At 36.8% G+C, this 18,553-nt stretch overlaps 2 long non-coding RNA genes across 2 annotated transcripts in view; both read left to right on the top strand.

Moving 5' to 3' along the window:
• LOC129524064 (uncharacterized) overlaps positions 1-5,070 on the top strand; it is a 43,385-nt gene extending 38,315 nt beyond the window's left edge. Inside the window, exon 3 of the long non-coding RNA XR_008667721.2 lies at positions 252-5,070. This is a non-coding gene — a long non-coding RNA (uncharacterized lncRNA). The remainder of the gene's footprint in view (positions 1-251) is intronic.
• A 3,869-nt stretch (positions 5,071-8,939) lies between these two features.
• LOC129524332 (uncharacterized) lies at positions 8,940-11,559 on the top strand. The gene is made up of 3 exons (XR_008668118.2): positions 8,940-9,113; positions 10,323-10,468; positions 11,516-11,559. It is a non-coding gene; the product is annotated as an uncharacterized lncRNA (long non-coding RNA).
• Positions 11,560-18,553: the final 6,994 nt, after the last annotated feature.

Here is an 18,553-nt window from a genome sequence, read left to right as displayed (position 1 = left end):
ACAAAATTAATGTCATGTAAATTTTGGTCAAATGTGAAGAGTGACATATTCTCTGGTAAGTTAACTTGTGGAAAGTACAATTTCTGACACCATCCTAAACTATCAGTTTAGAATTTTCATCAACTGACAATGCTCCCTTCTACAGCATGGAGAGCTGCATACTTCAGCACTGGATTCATTTAACTCTGCATATTGTTTTCAAAATGAATGAGAGTGACATGCTCTGATCAAATGTTCCTTTTATATTGCAGCAGACAATGAGGTCCTCCACCAGTGCTTCCTAGAACCTGGGGACAACACAGTTGCTATGCAGCCAATCCATGCCCTGGATGCAAGTTTCGCAGGCTCCAGTATCATTCTGGTCATTCCTCTGCAAAACACTACTGAAAAAGCAGTTACGCATGGGATCTTGAATTTTCCTGCAAAAAAAATGTATTTGTAAGCCCTGGATCTAGAGATCTAGAGGCCTATTGGTTAATAATTAAGAGGGTGTGTGTGTGTGCGTGCATGTGTGTATGTGGGTGATCCAATACATAAGGTGATTTATAAAATACAATACTGCCAAAAAAAGTCTCTTTTAATGCCCTAAGACTTAAGAGAGCTGCAGTCTTTTGTTTTGTTTTGTTTTGTTTGCTGTTGTTGTTTGGTCTAATTTAAAAATAGTCTCTTCTAAGCCATTAAGAGAAATAGATACAGTAGAGCGAGTCCAGGGCTGTGAGGCAAGAGAACTAGTTTTAACCCTGCAGCGGGCTGGCTAACACTTAGCAATTCATTCTACCCTTCAATGGAAGACTAAACTAAGCTGAACGTACCCTGTTTTCTTTCAGCTATAAAACTATGCCTTCTGAATATTAATAGCCAGATTTGTACCTACCAAGTAAAGAATGAAGGAATTTGTAAAGGAATTTAAGTCCAATGTCTTCATGGCTTTAATAATCTGAGCCATTTTCTCACTCACTTTACTACTCAGCTTAGAGAGACTCCAATTTGCTCTGTCTCACCTCAGACAAAGCCTCTCGAAATGTTGGTCAGACCTTCAGCGGGAGCAGTCAAGCAGCAATCATTGTAATTGGTAGGAACTAACATTTAAGAACCTGCCCTGTACTTTCACTGCTTAATGTGCTCTCTCTATATTAACTAATTTCATCTTCATAACAGTCGCAGGATTTATATACATTCATATATTGTAAGTAGTCCCATTTTGAGGATGAGCATACTGAGGTACTAAAAGCCTAAAATTGTTTCTCCTGTAAATGTGTTGCACTGACAACCAGCCAATCTGCTTCTCGGTGCAAATCTGATGAACCCAAGCCAGATTCTAGAAAGTGTGTTCATCCTTAGAGTCTACCTTCAGCCACAGTGATTACTGAATTACTGTCTGGATACTGAACAGTTCTATTATAAAGAAATCTTAAAAAAAAAAATCTCCTTCCCCAGTGACCTAATAAAGAGTGCTCTGTGCCCAACGGCCTACTCTTGGCCATCTTCACCAGCCAGCCACACTTCAGGCACTGCCTGAAGGGTGCAAGCCAGGACCCAGTTCCAAGCTGTGCAACTTTGACTTATGAGATGGAGGAGGGGGATGAGAGCATGTGATGGGGCCTTTGACAAAGGAAAGAGCTAGTTCTTGGTTACTGAACATGAGCCCCAGGTTCCTAAAAGCATAAACTGTTCTTGTTCTTCTCATATTATACAATTTTTATTTAGTAGCTAAATAATAAGCAAAGCATTATATAATCATGTGTTAGTGACTTATTTCAATTTTGCTACCAAGAGAAGAAAAATTGTTATCAAAATGCAGAGCATAAATCTTGGAACTGTCATTTGGATGTGTCACACCAATGTGTTTGGTGATATGAACCTACTATGTGCAGACGTAGGGTTTACAGTCACAAGTAGAACACGACTTGGGTGGGCCCTGCTCTCTTGGAGCTCAGGCAAAGGCCAAAACTCCAATGATGACGTTTTACTAATTACTGAAGACAAAGTGTTATGAACATGGCTTGATTACTAATCGCTCTGCTCTCTTCTGAAAAGATATATTTCATTTGAATAACAGAAAATCCTTTGAAGCAAATGTCACAAGGTAAAAGTCATATTGGTTTTTAAGCATATACAACTTGGGATAGTTAGTTAAGCATTGACCCGGAACAGGGGTGAGAAACGGGCAGTATTTAAGAGCATGCGCAGCCCTCTCAGAACTCATTACATGTCAACATTCCGATGTAACAAAGCCAGGAATTTTCTTTTCGCATTTGACCATTTCCCTTTTAAGAGATATAGGTATATTTAGAAGAAATTGAAGCCCAGAGAAGTTAAGTGAGTTGCCTAAGGTGCCCCAGCTAGTAACTCAGAGTTAGGATTCTAATTCACTTTTTCTGACAGCTACACCAGTTGTTCCTAGTTGACAGGTACATGGCTGTTTCTAATTGTCCCATCTTTCCATCCATAAGAGTTACAAGGATTTCTTTCCTCTTGGTTTTTGTGTAGGATAACTAAATAAGATTTCTCAATCATATTTTTAAGTACTAAAAATAGATTATCCATATTATTCGTATAAATATTTAAAAATACAAGAAAATAATAACTTACAACATACCAGTTATAAATCTCTGTTAACATTTTCTTATATATCCTTCCAGTCTACCTTCTTTTTCTATATATCTTCATATGGATTTTCAAATAAGTAGGTTTTCTTTGTTTTGTTTAAAATCGTTTCGAATTGCTCTAGAATAAAGAGGAGTTACCTTTTTATATAAAAAATGATCTAAAACTATAATTTAAATCCTTTGGGATACCTTCAAAATTATCCTAACATTAAATACCAAATAAGACTCCATAGTACACATCCTACAATGTTTGGTTACTTGTGAGTGAGTGAGCAAGTGTGTGTGTGTGTGTGTGTGTGTGTGAAATGTATCTTATTCAACCAACAATATAATCTAAGTATATTTCCATGTCATTAAATATTGTTGTACATTATTTTACATCCTTTAATAATACTTAATTATACTAAGTACCATAATTTATTAACATATTCCTCATTTTAAACATTTAGGATGCTTTCAAATTTTTTATTCTCATAAATGACACTTGAAGTAAGGTCTAGATGAACAGCTTATATAACTAAATGTTTATACATATTTATAATTTTTTCTTGAGCTTAAATTCCAAAAAGTAGAATTTTAGAGTGGAAGGTATAAAAATTTACAAAATTTAAAAATACTTTATGTCCAAACTACCTTTAGAAAAGTTGCATCTCTGTACATCCCACCAGTGATATATATATGTATGCATGTATATGTGTATATATATATATATATATATTCTGTCACCAATATTAAATATTATACTATGCTCTCTTCTCCACTTTGACAATTTTATATGCAAAATGCAGCTAATTTCTTTAAATCAGCATTCATTAATTTATAGGGAAGTTAAACTTATATTTATTGGTCATTTGTATTATTTTGATTATTTCATGTCTATAGGATGCCCTTTTCTTAAAACTATTTGTGAAATGATCTTCATTGTAAATTTTTCTATGTTGTAGGCTTTATAGCCTATCAACGGTCAAACTCTAATCAGCAACTCAGATCAATATAAAAACTAATGTCTTGAAGATGGGTTTTGTGAGAAGATTGTAGACAATGGAAGGGGACTCCTTCAGCGATTAATGTAACAGCTTAGTTAAGATTTGATTACCCATGTTCTCTAAAGAGAGTACAGACAAATTTAAACATGGGATAAGTTGAGATCTAATGAGCATCTTCATGGAGACAGTTTGGGCACCATAAACTCCAATGAACTAGGTAGACGATATTGATTGCTGTATTTGACTGGTAAACCAACTTTTCTCAGGAAATATTAAATTTACAATATATACCAAACAACTCCTGCATTATGAGTCTAAATCACATGAAAATAGCACATTTTATTGTGATTTCTTTAGACACCAAAAACTATGAAGCTGAAGTTTGCAAAATTTTGAAAAAAAATGTTACAGCAAATCTCAACTTACAATTTTGGACTTTTATGGAACTGAGTCAAAGTAGGTTGCAAAGAGAAAATGCACATGTGGATTCAATTGTAAAATGTGTAATATAATTTTTGAATAAAATATGCACGTTATAAATATATCAGATTATATTTATAGTGTATAAATTGTATAATGGGGTTAGAACTATTTAATATTTTTTGGCTTTCATGGCTTAACAGACAGGAGTGTCATTTGCTCCTTGAAATTAAAACACACCCACACACAGTAACTCCCCACACTGTCTTTGATGAAGAATCTGGCCTTCTAGTTCATTTAACACGAAATAACAGATTTGTGTTGATGGTGCTTTTGTTCTTGATAGTGAGAGAACTTGTTACTGAAAAATTAGCTACTCACCCTCAAGCAATCACTAACATTCCAGTTCCTGAATAGAAAAGGGGAGAGGAGAGCAGATGGAAGCAAACAAAAATTGTATTAATAATACATAACAAAGTGCTGCTAAAAATGATATTTCAATAGAGGAAAACAATAGGAAAACTGCAGTTTTCATTGGATCTTAATGTATTTATCAGTCTCTAATGCTTCCATCTTCAAGCAGTTCTCTTTTATTGACACGACAACACAAATTGCAGAAGTAAATTGAATCACAGACTCAGAATGTAAAAATCAATGAGAAATAATTTTGTAGCACTAAAGTGAATAGTGTAATGCTAGGTATTCATTTAATTAACCATGAGCCTTTCCACATAATGCACAATCATTGCCAGCTTTTCAGCTCATAGTTGTTCCAGGAATAATGGGTTTGGGATTCATCTTTAGAAAACCTGCATTAATATTTGAAAGCGTTTAAATCCATTAGTGGGTCATCTGAACACTGCAGGTCACTTTTACATTGCTAATTGAAACAATAGTAATGGGTTATAATCTACTGTCTAATAATGCCTGGAGTGTTTTACCGCTTTTATATCTGCAGATTCCAGGAAATATGTAAATTTGTTGCTGAACTGTTATAAAAATATGGAAATTTAAGCCGCAGACATCAAAGCATTTTTTCCTAAAAAAAACACCGCGTTAATAAACTGAAGAGTTACACTACATTATGGTGTCAGGATAAATTCCTTACTCTAGACTTTCCCTGTTCTCTCTTCTGTGCTCTGGGCGCAGCATCTGGTACTCACATTTTCCACGTTGCCATTAGGAGAAAGTGAATATCATTAAACCAGTGAGTAAACAATCATGTCATTGTTTCCATATGCAAGCTATACATTGACTCAGCCTGCTGGGTCCTGGCTGCTTTTTTTATTTGCCCTACATGAATTTATGCAGGCATTTTATTTTTCATGGAGATTTTCAATATATATCAACATTTTCTTGGATGGGGGCAGTAAATGTGGCAGCAACTCTAGCATATGAAATGAGAATATGATTTCAGTGTGAAAACACACGTGTGTAAATACATACACACATAAAAGGAAATATATAAGAAAGAGTAGCTTTCTGAATTCTTGTAAATTGAATGTCATACAAATTGATACTTAACCAGAATTTTCTCTTTTAATTAAACATGCATCATGCCCTTACCTGCAGCCTCCTATGCTTAATTACAGTCTGATTGTGCAGAAAATCCAGAAAGATACATCTCATTATAATAAAGAAAATGCTTTGGTATAGGTAGAGATTGTGTATGCATGCATGCCCATTTTATATAAATAAGATATGTTTTTAGGAGCACTTTATGCTAAAGCTCAAAGGAAAATAAGGACTTAAATCTATTCACTCTTTATCAACATGATCACATTAGCAAATTTGGAGGAGAGGGGATGACTACAAGAAGCCTCAGAGAGGGTACTGAATTTGGTGCTGTATCAAGAAAAGCAACATTTTGATTTCCGGTTTTCATCGCCTTCTCAAATGTATTTATGCCAAGGAAGGTGATGTAAGTTGGAATCAAAATTCTGATTTCATCCACAGGGCACTGGTGAGAGTGCTTCTAAGCAAGGTAGTATGAATTGCATACACAGACCAGAAGAATCCATGTATTAATTGTATTGCCTGTAGAATTTAAATGAAACATTTTAATGACTTTAATGGGGGTTGTGGATAAGAAATGGGCCAAATATCCATTGGTTCCTGAAAATAGAAAGGAAAAAAATGGTTTGAGATGCTCATAAGGACATTGCAAAAAGGAAAACTGACCTTGTAAAGTCCTCTCTTAAATATTCCCGCCATGTTTCCTGTCTTTCTCCATGCACTAGTAAGCTCCCTTTGAAGTCAGTATTACTATACTTGAATCAGCAGTACAGGACATGGAGAAAGATGAAACAATGACCCCAGAAGTGAGTTGTTACTTTATCAAAGAAGGACAAGTACTATTAGCCTATAGTGCAATAAATAGCCACCTCAAAGGTATTTTTCACTTTTTTTCAGCTAAAGGAATTGACAAAGGGATTGTGACCTGATGCTTCACAATGAGAACCCTGTTGTGATTAAATGGTATGACAAATTGGCCTTTGTGTACCCAGTTATAGCTCTTACGAGTTTTATTGTGCCTACAAAAGAGATAGGTACTTAAGGGTTAAGAGAAAATCCCACAATAATATCACATATCCAGTGAACCGAGAAATCCTATGTGAAGGTCAGAAATCCCTTTCCAACCCCTGGGAGTTTCTATAGCTTTACCCTTCTAGTCTAGCTGTGTTATGATAATACCAAGCATGCAGAAACCCAAGAAACCAAATTCTTGCCTTTTTCTTTAGGCAAATTGTGGTACGTTTTCATTGACATATATAAGAACATATATAACTGAACTGACACTAGAACTCCATCACTCTTCACTCACCATTCTCTATCTTAACAGCAATTAACACTTTTATTTTAGAATTCTATTTGTTTCCAGAATGGGGAACCTGGCCACAGTCATGAATGAAGATTTGGCCCAACTTGTCACCAAGAACACACTACTTCCTTTTCCTTTAGGAGTTTAGTCATCCTTCATTTCTTTTAACTAACCTAGTGGTGCACATTTCAAGATGTAAAGGAAACTCTTTAATGTAAAAGCTCTTCTAGTTCTAGGTTGCCAATCATTTCCTTTTAGTGCATTGAAAGAACATTCATTTGGGTAACCCGATTCCTTCCCATAACTTAAGACATCCATTAATGGTATGTCATTCATTGGTTCACTGGCTATTAGCAAAGGAAATGCCTGATCTTGCTGCCAGGAGTCAGGGAAACAAATCTCTCCATTTTAGTGTATGCGCTTTGCTTTGCATTTCGGTGACTTAGCAGATCCCTTTATTTCTGTGTTAATCTGTTAGGCAATATGATTTCTTGTCCAAAAGTGTTGTGACCCTGGTTCTGGGTGAGATGACAAGGCGAGCACTTTGGCTAAAAGGTGACATCCCTCTTTCAGCCATTCCACCAGACCTTACTGTCTCATTTTTTAATTTTATTCCTAATTTTTTCATTTATTATGATGGTTTAATTCTTCATTCCTTCAATAAACAATATTTACTGCTTCCTACTTAAGAGAAGAATTTAGGAACCTACCGTATTCCGATGCTTATTTATTGTTTACTAAAGTCACCCAAGTTTTAGTCTATGAATATATGGGTAAAGACCACACACACACACACACACACACACACACTAGCTCACAGTTACATGGATAAGTTCTTCAGCGGAGACTCTGAGATTTTGGTGCACCCATCAGCTAAGCAGTGTACACTGTACCCAATGTATAGTCTTTTATCCCTCGCCACCTTCCCACCTTTTCCCTCGAGACCCCAAAGTCCATCGTATCTTTCTTATGCCTTTGCATCCTCATAGCTTAGCTCCCACTTACAAGTGAGAACATACGACGTTTGGTTTTCCATTCCTGAGTTACTTCACTTAAAATAATGGTTTCCAGTTCCATCCAGGTTGCTGCAAATGCCATTATTTCATGAATAAGAGTGAGTTGCTTGCATCAGTAAGTTGATCTTATTTTCTGTAGTTTTTGAAGTTCCAAACTGTTATTGTTCTAAAGATTACAATAGTCTTTATATTGTCTATTAAGAAGCACGAGGCCTCATATATTCTACCTTTGACTCAGGGACAGTTCCTCCACCCATGAGGGAAGACCCTGTCCCCCAGCTGTGTGTGACTTTAGGAGGGGTAAACGTAGAACACTGAAAGGTGTGTGATCCTACCTAATCAGCAGTTCCCTAGAGTCATCCTTAAATATCAATGAAATACCAGCTATCATTACCAGCTAAACATTTATCTTCCTAATGACACCATTTTGTAGAAGAACACAATTCTCCCTTCTCCAGAAGTAGGAAAATGGCAACATAAATACAGCTTATTGATAATTATTAGTATGATTATTACTTGGACATCATAAATAATAACAGCCAACATTTAATATGCGTGTAAAAATCTGTCAGACACTGATCTAAGTGTTCATATGGACCATATTTTATCAATCCTAAAATGAATATTTTCTTTCACATATTCATGGCTCTGGAATTGGGCTATGTTTGACAACCTATAGGAAATTATTGTTTACTTGGCATTGTTTATTGGTTTATAAAATATAATGAGTCATATTCTATGAGATAAAGTATTAATTTGTTCAAAGACCACAGCAACTTTGTGAGTTAAGTATTATATTATATTCATTGTGTAAATGCAACTGAAATACCAATGCAATTAACTATCTTGTTCAAGATGAAAAATTATTAGTTTATAGAGGTAGGATTCAAAGCCAGGCAAAGTGATTCCAGAGCCTGTGCCATTAATCTCAATGCTTTGCTACTTCTTAAAGAGCAAAGAATCTCTTGCACGAGTCTTTTAATTTCCTGCCTGCATGGTATTGTGTGTGTTTTATCACCCAGAATTTAAAAATACGCCCTTATACGTTTCTTTCTCTATCGCAGGTTAAGTTGAAAGTTAATGGAAGCTGCAAAGTGTTTGCCTTCTATATCTGCAATGGAAACCCCACCTGCTGTCTTCTTGATGTTTTTGTTCCTTGTCTTTAAGACCTGGTCTCAAATTCAGAAGTTCAATACCAGCGTCAGTTTGACTTGACACAATCTATGGTTGTAGTGTATTGATTTCACAAATTGAGCCTATGGTGAGTTTGAATTATGAATTGAGAGAGAAACAACTGTGGTGAAAACTGAAGTCATGAGGTTTATCTATTCAGAACATTCAATAACTAATTCAAACACAAAGTTTTTTTATATGTTTAAGGCGGATAAGGTATTGAATCTGATAGCTTTATGGGTGGGTAAGAAGAGATAATAATAAAACTAGCCCCCAAATAGAATAACAATTTAAAAGTAAAATAAGCATGTGTTCATATTAAATCACTCTCGCTTTCACTATCAAAAACTAAACTATCCATGTAAATAGAATAAACAGATGTAATTCTACTAACTCAGCCTCATGTACAATGATATCATTACTTCATTACAACAAATAGCATGACAACTTTATCATAATTGTTTAGATAATCAACATGACAGTCTCAAGCAAGTCATATGTCTCTGTCCAATAATGCAGCTAATGAGTTAAGGTGAATGTTCTCACTAATTTGAGACACCACTTGAGGTGCATATGCTAAGAAGCAATGTCTGGGCTGGGTGCGGTGGCTCACGCCGGTAATCCCAGCACATTGGGAGGCCGAGGCAGGCAGATCATGAGGTCAGGAAATCGAGACCATCCTGGCTAACACGGTGAAACCCCATCTACTAAAACTACAAAAAATTAGCCTGGCGTGGTGGCACACGCCTGTAGTCCCAGCTACTTGGGAGGCTGAGGCAGGAGAATGGCGTGAACCTGGGAGATGGAGCTTGCAGTGAGCTGAGATTGCACCACTGCACTCCAGCCTGGGCTACAGAGTGAGACTCTGTCTCAAAAAAAAAAAAAAAAAAAAAGAAGCGATGTCTGAGCAGAGAGAAACACAAGGTTCCTAATGAAGGCAAAACAGGTACAATATGTCATGTTTGTTCAATATTATAAATAAATTGTATCATATTTGTATGTATTTGCTTACAGACTTCAAATGGTATGCATAAATCCTAATTTCAAGTTAAAAATTGCCACCTTATTTGAACACAGTTGGAAGATGTAGAGTGAACAGTTATAGACTCTCTTTGAACTATTAGATTTCCTATAGAATCATGCTAACTAAACATAGAATATGTTCCTTTATTAATGACTGTTGTAAATGGAAGAAATCATGGATCGGCTGGAAAACATTATTAATTCATCATTCTTAATTCATTGTCAAAAAACTCACTTCTTCAAATTAGTCTTACTATTTTTATTCATGGCACAGAAATGAAACTCTGTCATCAAGAAGCTATTGGACACCTATATGGACATGCATTTACCTCTCTGCCCAGTGCAATTATTTATAAATGTCTGTGGAAGAATAGAGAGAGGAGGGAGGAAAGGAAGGGTAGATTATTCTGTATCTTTCAGGTAAATAATTTATTTGTTTGGTTTAAATAAACCACATTGAGGAATATCAATCATTTAAGGTTACTTGTACACAGCTTAATAACCTTATGCAGCAAGATCTTGGCCCTGGTACCTCAGTGGTTTCAAAGAGTTTAATGCCCTCTTTAAGTGGGAAGAATATTTTTCACTTCAGGATCTAGACTTATAGGTCATTTGGCCTCAACCACATCTTGACCATTAGTTTAAACCTAAATCCAGAATTTTGTTATCAACTGATGAAAATTTAATTACCTTTGTTTATTTTATGTAGAAACTACTGTGGTTCCTTTCCTATTGTCTAGTACAATTCTGTAATGGAGTCATAATCAAAATTACTTTATTCATATAAAAACATTGATTATTTTTTATGTGCCTAATATTGTTCTGTGGACTATGAATATTAGAAGCAAGTATATGATTATTACCTTTAAAAATCTTTCAGTCTTCTTGAGACATATATTGTAAATTCATATGAAGTTAAAACAGAGTATTATTAATTCAACCTTCTTCACCTGAGGTTCTTCCTCCACCCCCTCCTCCCCCCCAAAAAAGTTAAAACACACAGCAAAGCCTGACTTAAGTGGCATGGAGTCATAATAAACATTACATGGGAAGTTTATAAAAGGACGCAGTCATAGTCACAAGCGTCTTGGTCAGAGAGGGCTCCATGGTGAAGAAGAATTCAGCAGATCCTGACTTATGGTTAGTGTCCATGGAGGTGTCTTGCTGGGCAAGGATGGGGAAAAGATAAAGATTCTTCATTTAGGAAAAGTATAAGTCAGAGAAGCCAGAATGAGCAAGAAATGATTGGGGAATAAGAAGAGTAGTATGTCCAGAGGTCATGCAGGGGATATGGCCTGATCAAGACAGATCCTGGATGGCTTGAAATTTATTCATTCAATAAATATTTACTTGAATACCTACTATATATAAAGCACTTAGCTAGGAGCAATAGACACAACTCTTAAGAAACAAACAAGTTTAAAAATTTTGTCCCACCAACCTCACGAAGTTTGTCCTTTTTTTCAGGAAGAGAGAGACAAGAAAAGAGAAAATATGAAAAACACCAGAGCAACACCTAACTCTTGATTCCTGGGTTAGAGAAGGCTTTTTGTAAGAAGCCTAATACTAGAAGGCTATGAAGGAGTTTGCCGGGTAAAGGGGTGGTGGGAGAAGGGAGGAAACAAGTCCAAACTAATATAAGGTCAAGACACAATGAGAGTGGACTGAATCACAAAGTCTGCCATTTTTTTTTTTTTTTTTTTTCCAATATGGTTGGGGAAACTAGAGATGAAGGTGGAACAGTAGTCAGATCATGGCCGGCCTTGAGGGCCATACCAGAGAGTTTGAATTGCATCCGGAAGGCAGTAGGGAGCCATGGAAAACTTTTAAGTTGAGTGATTAGAAACAAAACTCTCTCTGTCAATGGAGAATAAATTCAAAGGGCAAAAATGGAAGCAGCACACAAGAGATGATGGAAACCTGAGCCACAGTCAAATATACGTGGCTAATGATTGGATGCAGAGACTGAGAGAGACAAGAGCTTGAATGCTTGTGTAAATCAAATGGGGCTTGGTCAGTAGACAGCAGTGAAGGCATGAAGTCAGTTACGAACTTTGGATCAAGTAAACAACACCACAGAACCAATATTAAAAAGATATTAATTTTTGGGTGATTGAAGTATTGTTTCAGGTGAGAGAGACAAAAAGCAGGGAGAAAGGACAAATAATAGGTCAGCTTTGGAGGAGATACGGAACTAGAAATGAAGATTTTGGAAGTGCCTACATTTAGAAGATAGAGAGAGGATAGACTACTAAATTAAACTGAAAAGCATTTGATTGATGAAGGTTACATCTGGAGAGCACATAATTGAGTAGGCCAAGGAAGAGCAGACTGTTTAGTAGTGGCAGATTCCTCTGAGAAGGCAATATTTCTACAGTCAACCAAATGTATTTAGTGTTTACTATGTGGCAGCCACTAGGGCTCATACCCTAACAGGATAGACAGAGAGGTTAGACAAACAGTCCTCTCCCCACCCCTCAAAGTGTACAATGAACCGTATAAACAAAACAATGCACAAGTTACTAGCAACTTAAATGTTTCTAGCACTTACTATACTTTAGGCATTGTGCTAAGGAGTTTACTTATCTCATTTAGGCCTCACTACTCTTCCTAACTTCTGGATAAAGAAACTGAAGCTTAGAGAGTTCTAAATCAATGTTTGTAATAACTTGTAATAGATTGTTCAAATGTAGCTGTAGCAGGAATGATCATGATCCACTTGGAGTTTTTGAGGAAGAAACATGTGATTGGCAAAAGGGCAATATGTTCAGATAGGTGAGATAATACATGAAGAGGTCCAAGGATGAAGGGTGCTTACTGCTGGCACTCTAAGAAAGTTTTAGGAGAGACCATGTACTAGGGTGGACACAGCTGAAATTGAGATTGGAGCGGTGAGCAATGATTTGTATGCTTTACTAACTAGGCATTTGGGCTTACGCTATAGATTCCAGGGCCCAATGACTAACAGGTTTTAGATTTGTGTTTTAGAACTATTAACTGTGTTAGCCAGCTCAGGCTGCTACAACAAAATACCATAGACTGGTGTTGTATTTCGTTTTTTAAATTAGATTATTTTTAACTTTTATTTTAAATTCAGGGGCACAAGTGCAGGTTTGTTACATGAGTAAATGTGTCATGGGGATTTGTTATACAGATTATTTCATCATCCAGTTATTAAGCCTAGTATCCGTTAGCTATTTTTCTTGATCCTCTCCATCCACCCACCCTTTACCCTCTGAAAGGCGGGTGTGTTGTTCTCTTCTATGTGTTTTAACAACAGACATTTATTGATCACAGTTCTGGTAGCCAAGGTCAGGGTGCAGCCAATTCCATTCCTGGTAAAGTCCCTCTTTCTCACTGTGCCTCACATGGCAGAGAGAGAGAGCATCCTGATCTCTTTTTCTAAGAACATTAATCTCATCAAGGGGCTCGGCCTTCATGACCTCGTCTAACCCTAGCTACCTCCCAAAGGCTCTATCTCCAAATACCATTACACTGGGGGTTATGGCTTCGAAATATGCAATTTGGGGAAAACATAAACCTTCAGTCCTTAATATTAACTTAGCAGCTCTGTGGAGTAAAGATAGAAGAGCAAGCACAGAGACAAGGAGGCCAGTAAAGAAGCTGATGTGTTGAGTGATGGAGGCTGGAAATAAGGCCAAGTCAATGGGAAGAGAAAGGAAGGAGATCATTCAAGAGATGCTATGGAGAGAAATACTCAACCTGAAGGCCAACGTGACATCAGAGCTAAAGGAGAGGACACTGCTTGGAATGAGTCCCAGATTCCTGACTTGGGCCAAGAAGTAACTGGTGATACTTTTTTTTTTTTTTTTTTTTTGAGATGGGGTCTCATTCAGTCACCCAGACTGGAATGATGATGCCAATTTTTAACAGAGGACTTTATATAGTCACTTTGTCCTACCCCCACTCCCACTCAAAACCATCTCCTAAGCAGTAGTACAAGAGAATTAAATTCAGTAAGCACCACAACAGAGAAAATGTTGCAATATTTCAGATGAGGTGATTATACAGAATTATAGGAAAAAAATCAGATTTCAGAAGTTTTCACAATGGGTAAAGAGGAAAAGAGAGGCAGAAATATTGACCACTCAAAACTATTCAAGAAGATTAGCAGAAAAAGTAGAGAATTAAAACCATAGACAACCATGAATGAACATCTAAAATGTGAAAACAAAAAAAAAGTCCTCAGATCACCTGGACTACAAGAATTTTCCAAATAGAAATATGCTTAGTGAAATCAGCATTTCACTTTGAGGCCTCATTTGAGTGGTGAGTAAAAGAACATGCACTGGGGTCATTCCCTGAAGGCTGTGACACTGACCATAGGAGGTTTATGGCTCCCTCTTCCTGGCCTGTTCCTGGCCTGTTTGTGACATAGAACATTGGACACCCTTCTAGGCTTTCACATCATGATGATACAGTGAGAAGGCCACAGTTCCATGAGTATAGCCTATATCTACTTGAGGATGTTTCAAAATTATTTTTAAGATGGCTAGGAATAGTCTTATGCCCTTTGTCTAGAAAGAAAAGACCTGTCAGTACTCAGGCCCCCATGCATCATCATCCCACTTCAGTCAGTTCAGAATGTACCAAAATGCATGGTGGGTGCATGTATCTAACTAAAGTGTTAGAATTTTCATTACTAGGAGAACTGCCTTCACAGATTGTGTTCCACTGCCAGGACAGGGGTAGAGTCCACAAATGGTTCTGAGACATGATTTGAACTGCCAAACTTTGAAACACAGAGAAACGGAAAGCTGAAGCAAGCAGAACCCCATTAAATGCCCAACCCTATGATCTCTTGGGAAATGTATCCCCATCGAGCCTTTTCCCCTCCCTTCCCACCCGCTTTGGTAATAGTTCTGAGCAAGGATCAGCTTCAGCTGTGCAACATGCTGGCCAAAATTTCAGAAACCCTGGAACCAATTTATTCCATCTGGAAATTAGTTTCAGCTTTTATCGCTGTAGAATTTAGTCAAACCAGACCCTATATCCAAAAGGAGTTCCCTGTTTCTTTACTGTTAAAATTTTTTCTCTTCTAAAGCACACTCACTTAAAAGATTTAAAATGATAATCAACATCAAAGATCTGTGACTTTTTTTCCCACACCAGATACATTTTCCCATGCAGTGTTTCTCCCAGGTTGCTCCCTTTCAAAGACATAAAGAAATTTTACCATTGATTACCATAAACAGGGGAATCTGGAGAATTTAAACTGTCCTCTTGTAAATGTATATTTTAGTAAACTTTTCTATTATGCCAGGCAGTGACTCACTTGCTTTCCTAAAACAGCAGCTAGATGGACTGCTTAATCTTCTTGCCAGAAAAATACAGAACAAAATATTAACAATTAAGTTCAAATAAAATCATGGTCCCTAAAATCAACTTTTACAAACATATAAAAAGTATGCAACACTGAACGTTTCAAATAGCCTTATACATAAAATTTCTTTGTTTCAGTCCATCTGCTACTGATTAAACATTTTATATTTCCATTGTGATTAATTATGCTATTTATATACTTGAAAATGATTTGTTTGGAAAGGTATGGTCTAGTGTAAGTCTTTCATTTCTGAGAATGACAGCCCTTCCAAAAGTAGAGCAACACAATGCTCTCAGGAAATCCACCATCTGCTTTCTTATGCTTTTATAACAAATTACAAACCTATAGCAAAACAGAATTGAGAGAAAACAGAGTATAAATAATGCTAATGGCATTCATTTGAGATGTTCAAAAATGTATCCATTTTTAATTAAGCCAAGATATTCTCTTGGTCCCCAAAGAAAACTGCTTTAGAGTTAAATCGCCAAATGGCCAGACATTTTCAACCTGGTCTAGGAGGCATTCTTAATTCATTCTAATCTAGGCTGAATTTATCAGGTATTAGAACAGACCAAGATGGTGGACACCAGGCCTCTGTGTCTCCTTAATCCCATGAAAAAACCGGAATAGAGTTATAATATACATAACTGAGAAAAAGACATGCTCTGGACAGTGTGTGATAGACCATTTTTCAACATGACTGTTTGTTGGTGCCAACAGACAGGAAGGACCTAGTGCCAGCTATTTCCCATCATTTGAAACTTAGCTATTGTTTCAGTTTTGCATGACCAAACAGGCATCTGAAACCACAGAATAAAACCATTTTATTCTGCCCAGCCAAACCATTTTCAGTGAAATTTCATAAATCCAAACAAACTTGCCCTCAGACTAGAATAAAAGTATGCCAAATATCAGGACGTGATTTTTTTCTTTTAATGACTACTGTCCATCTCCAGAAAGAAGGATTCTGTTGCAAGGAATCCTCCTAAAGACCATCAGCAAAGGTAGCCAGCAGCCACAACTGACATTCTGCTTACTCTCTCTTTCTAGCAGATGCCCTCCTCATTAACACACCCAGGGCTTCTGTGGCTCCGTGTGCACTGCAAACCATTAGCTTGCTCTAGTGTCTCTGTCTTTTCTCTGCTGTTTTCTCCATCCCAACTGAAAGCTATTCTATGATTTCTGGCATCTCTATTAAGTAGTGAGTCGCATGGAAATGATTAACTTTTGAACTGCAAAACTGAAAACACTCTTTTGCACACTGTGGAAATGAAACATGTCATGCAGCAAACGGTTTCCCCTGATGGAGTTTGCAGCAAGAAAGAGAAATCATTGGCTGAGATTTCGGTTTTGTTGTTGTCATTGTAGATCAAAAGTATGTGATCATCCTTTCTGATAGCTTTTTTTCTCCCCTTGGTAAACAGTCTCTGAGTGAGTTCATTAAATATTTAAACAGCCCTGGTATCTATTAATGTTATCAGACACATGAAATATGTCTGATGGATTTATTCTGCCGTTAAGGAGCCATACCCCAGTGTCCCTCCTGGGACAGTGCTCCAGCTGTTTAAACCATAATTCCATCACTAGGAGGCATGGTGAAAGCACTGACCTCTTTGAAACGGACTCATTGCTACTCAGCCTGTAAATTGCAAATGAAACCTTTCTGTAATAATGTTAAAATATGCATGCATAGGAATTAAGGCACTTGGGTCATCAGCAAAGCCTGGTGCGTTTTCTGTAACCTCTAAACAGCTGGTAGAAAGAATCCAATAAGTCAATTCCTTGAGAAGATTAGCAATTAGGGGGTGTGTGAGTCTTTTTGGGTTCAATAGCTCTCCCATCATATATTGGGGAAATTTAATTAATTCTCTGAAGCTTTTAAGTTTTTTAAATTCCATTACTGTTTATTTGATCCTGTTTCTCAAAGGAGATAAATTATGTTGATACTGTGGTCCTTACTTATCCTCCATATAATCAATCTAATATGAGATCATGCATGAGGTCCTTCAAACTGTGAGCTAATTTGTTGTCTCATTTTTACCTGCTTCATGCTTATGAGAAAACAACCATGACAAATATGATAAAGGATGTCTCGCCAAGTCTTCCACATGAAGGAAAGAGATAGTGTTGTTCACTTCTGATAGGTTATCCATGATATTTTAAGTGTGTTTGTTTTACATCAATTTAACTTAACATGAAAATCCTTAAATAACTTACGAGAAATACTGATAAAGTCACGTGTTGACATCTGAAGTTTTCAGTTTCAAGAATATGAATTGGATGAGTTGAACTCATTATCTTAAAAAAAAAAACTTGTTATTCTTTCTGAAGCCATCAAACAGGTGGCAGACTTGGCACTTGAAATATAAACCAATCCTTTAGTGTCGCTCAATGTTGGGTACGTACAACCATCAATGCTAATTGAATAGACAGATCAAACTAGTGAAAGACAAAAATCTGGGAAGTATAGTGAATACACTAAAGGACAGAAGGAAGATTTCAAAAGATCTGACAAGTAGGATAACGGCCGAAATCTAATACAATAACTTAATGGCAATAAGTGCATAATTTTACATTTCATTCTCTTTTTTTTTCTTTTTTTTTTTTTTTTTTTTTTTGAGATGGGGTTGCCTCTGTAGCTTAGGCTGGAGTACAGTGACACAATCTTGGCTCACTACAATCTTTGCCTCCTGGGCTCAGGTGATTCTCCCAATCCAGCCTCCTGAGTAATTGGGACTACAGGCACACACCACCATGACCAGCTAATTTTTTTGGTAGAGATGGAGTTTCACCATGTCGCCCAGGCTGGTTTTAAACTCCTGGACTCAAGTGATTCTCCTGTCCCGGCCTCCCAACATGTTAGGATTACAGGCGTGAACCACTACACCTGACCTATATTTCATTCTTTTGGGGAAAATTCTATAGAAAAATGGGAAAATATGGCTGGGAAAAGACAAATGAGGTAAATGGCATAAGACAGTGTGTTCCAGTGAAGTTCTGGAATCAATGAATCCACTAGCCTTTGCACATTCTTCTGTCTGTGAGAGGGGTTAATGCTGAGCATGTGTGAGATGGAGGTTAGGGGCAGTAGGTTTGTCCTTTGCTTCTCTGCTTTGTGCTGGAATGAAATTAACATGGATAGAGGAAGGACTCTGTAATCT

This window comes from Gorilla gorilla, chromosome 7 (genome assembly GCF_029281585.2).
Source record: "Gorilla gorilla gorilla isolate KB3781 chromosome 7, NHGRI_mGorGor1-v2.1_pri, whole genome shotgun sequence".
In the NCBI taxonomy this organism is placed as follows: Eukaryota; Metazoa; Chordata; class Mammalia; order Primates; family Hominidae; genus Gorilla; species Gorilla gorilla.
The sequence above is the reverse complement of the archived record's forward strand: the minus strand, read 5'-3'. Positions and strand labels throughout refer to the sequence as shown.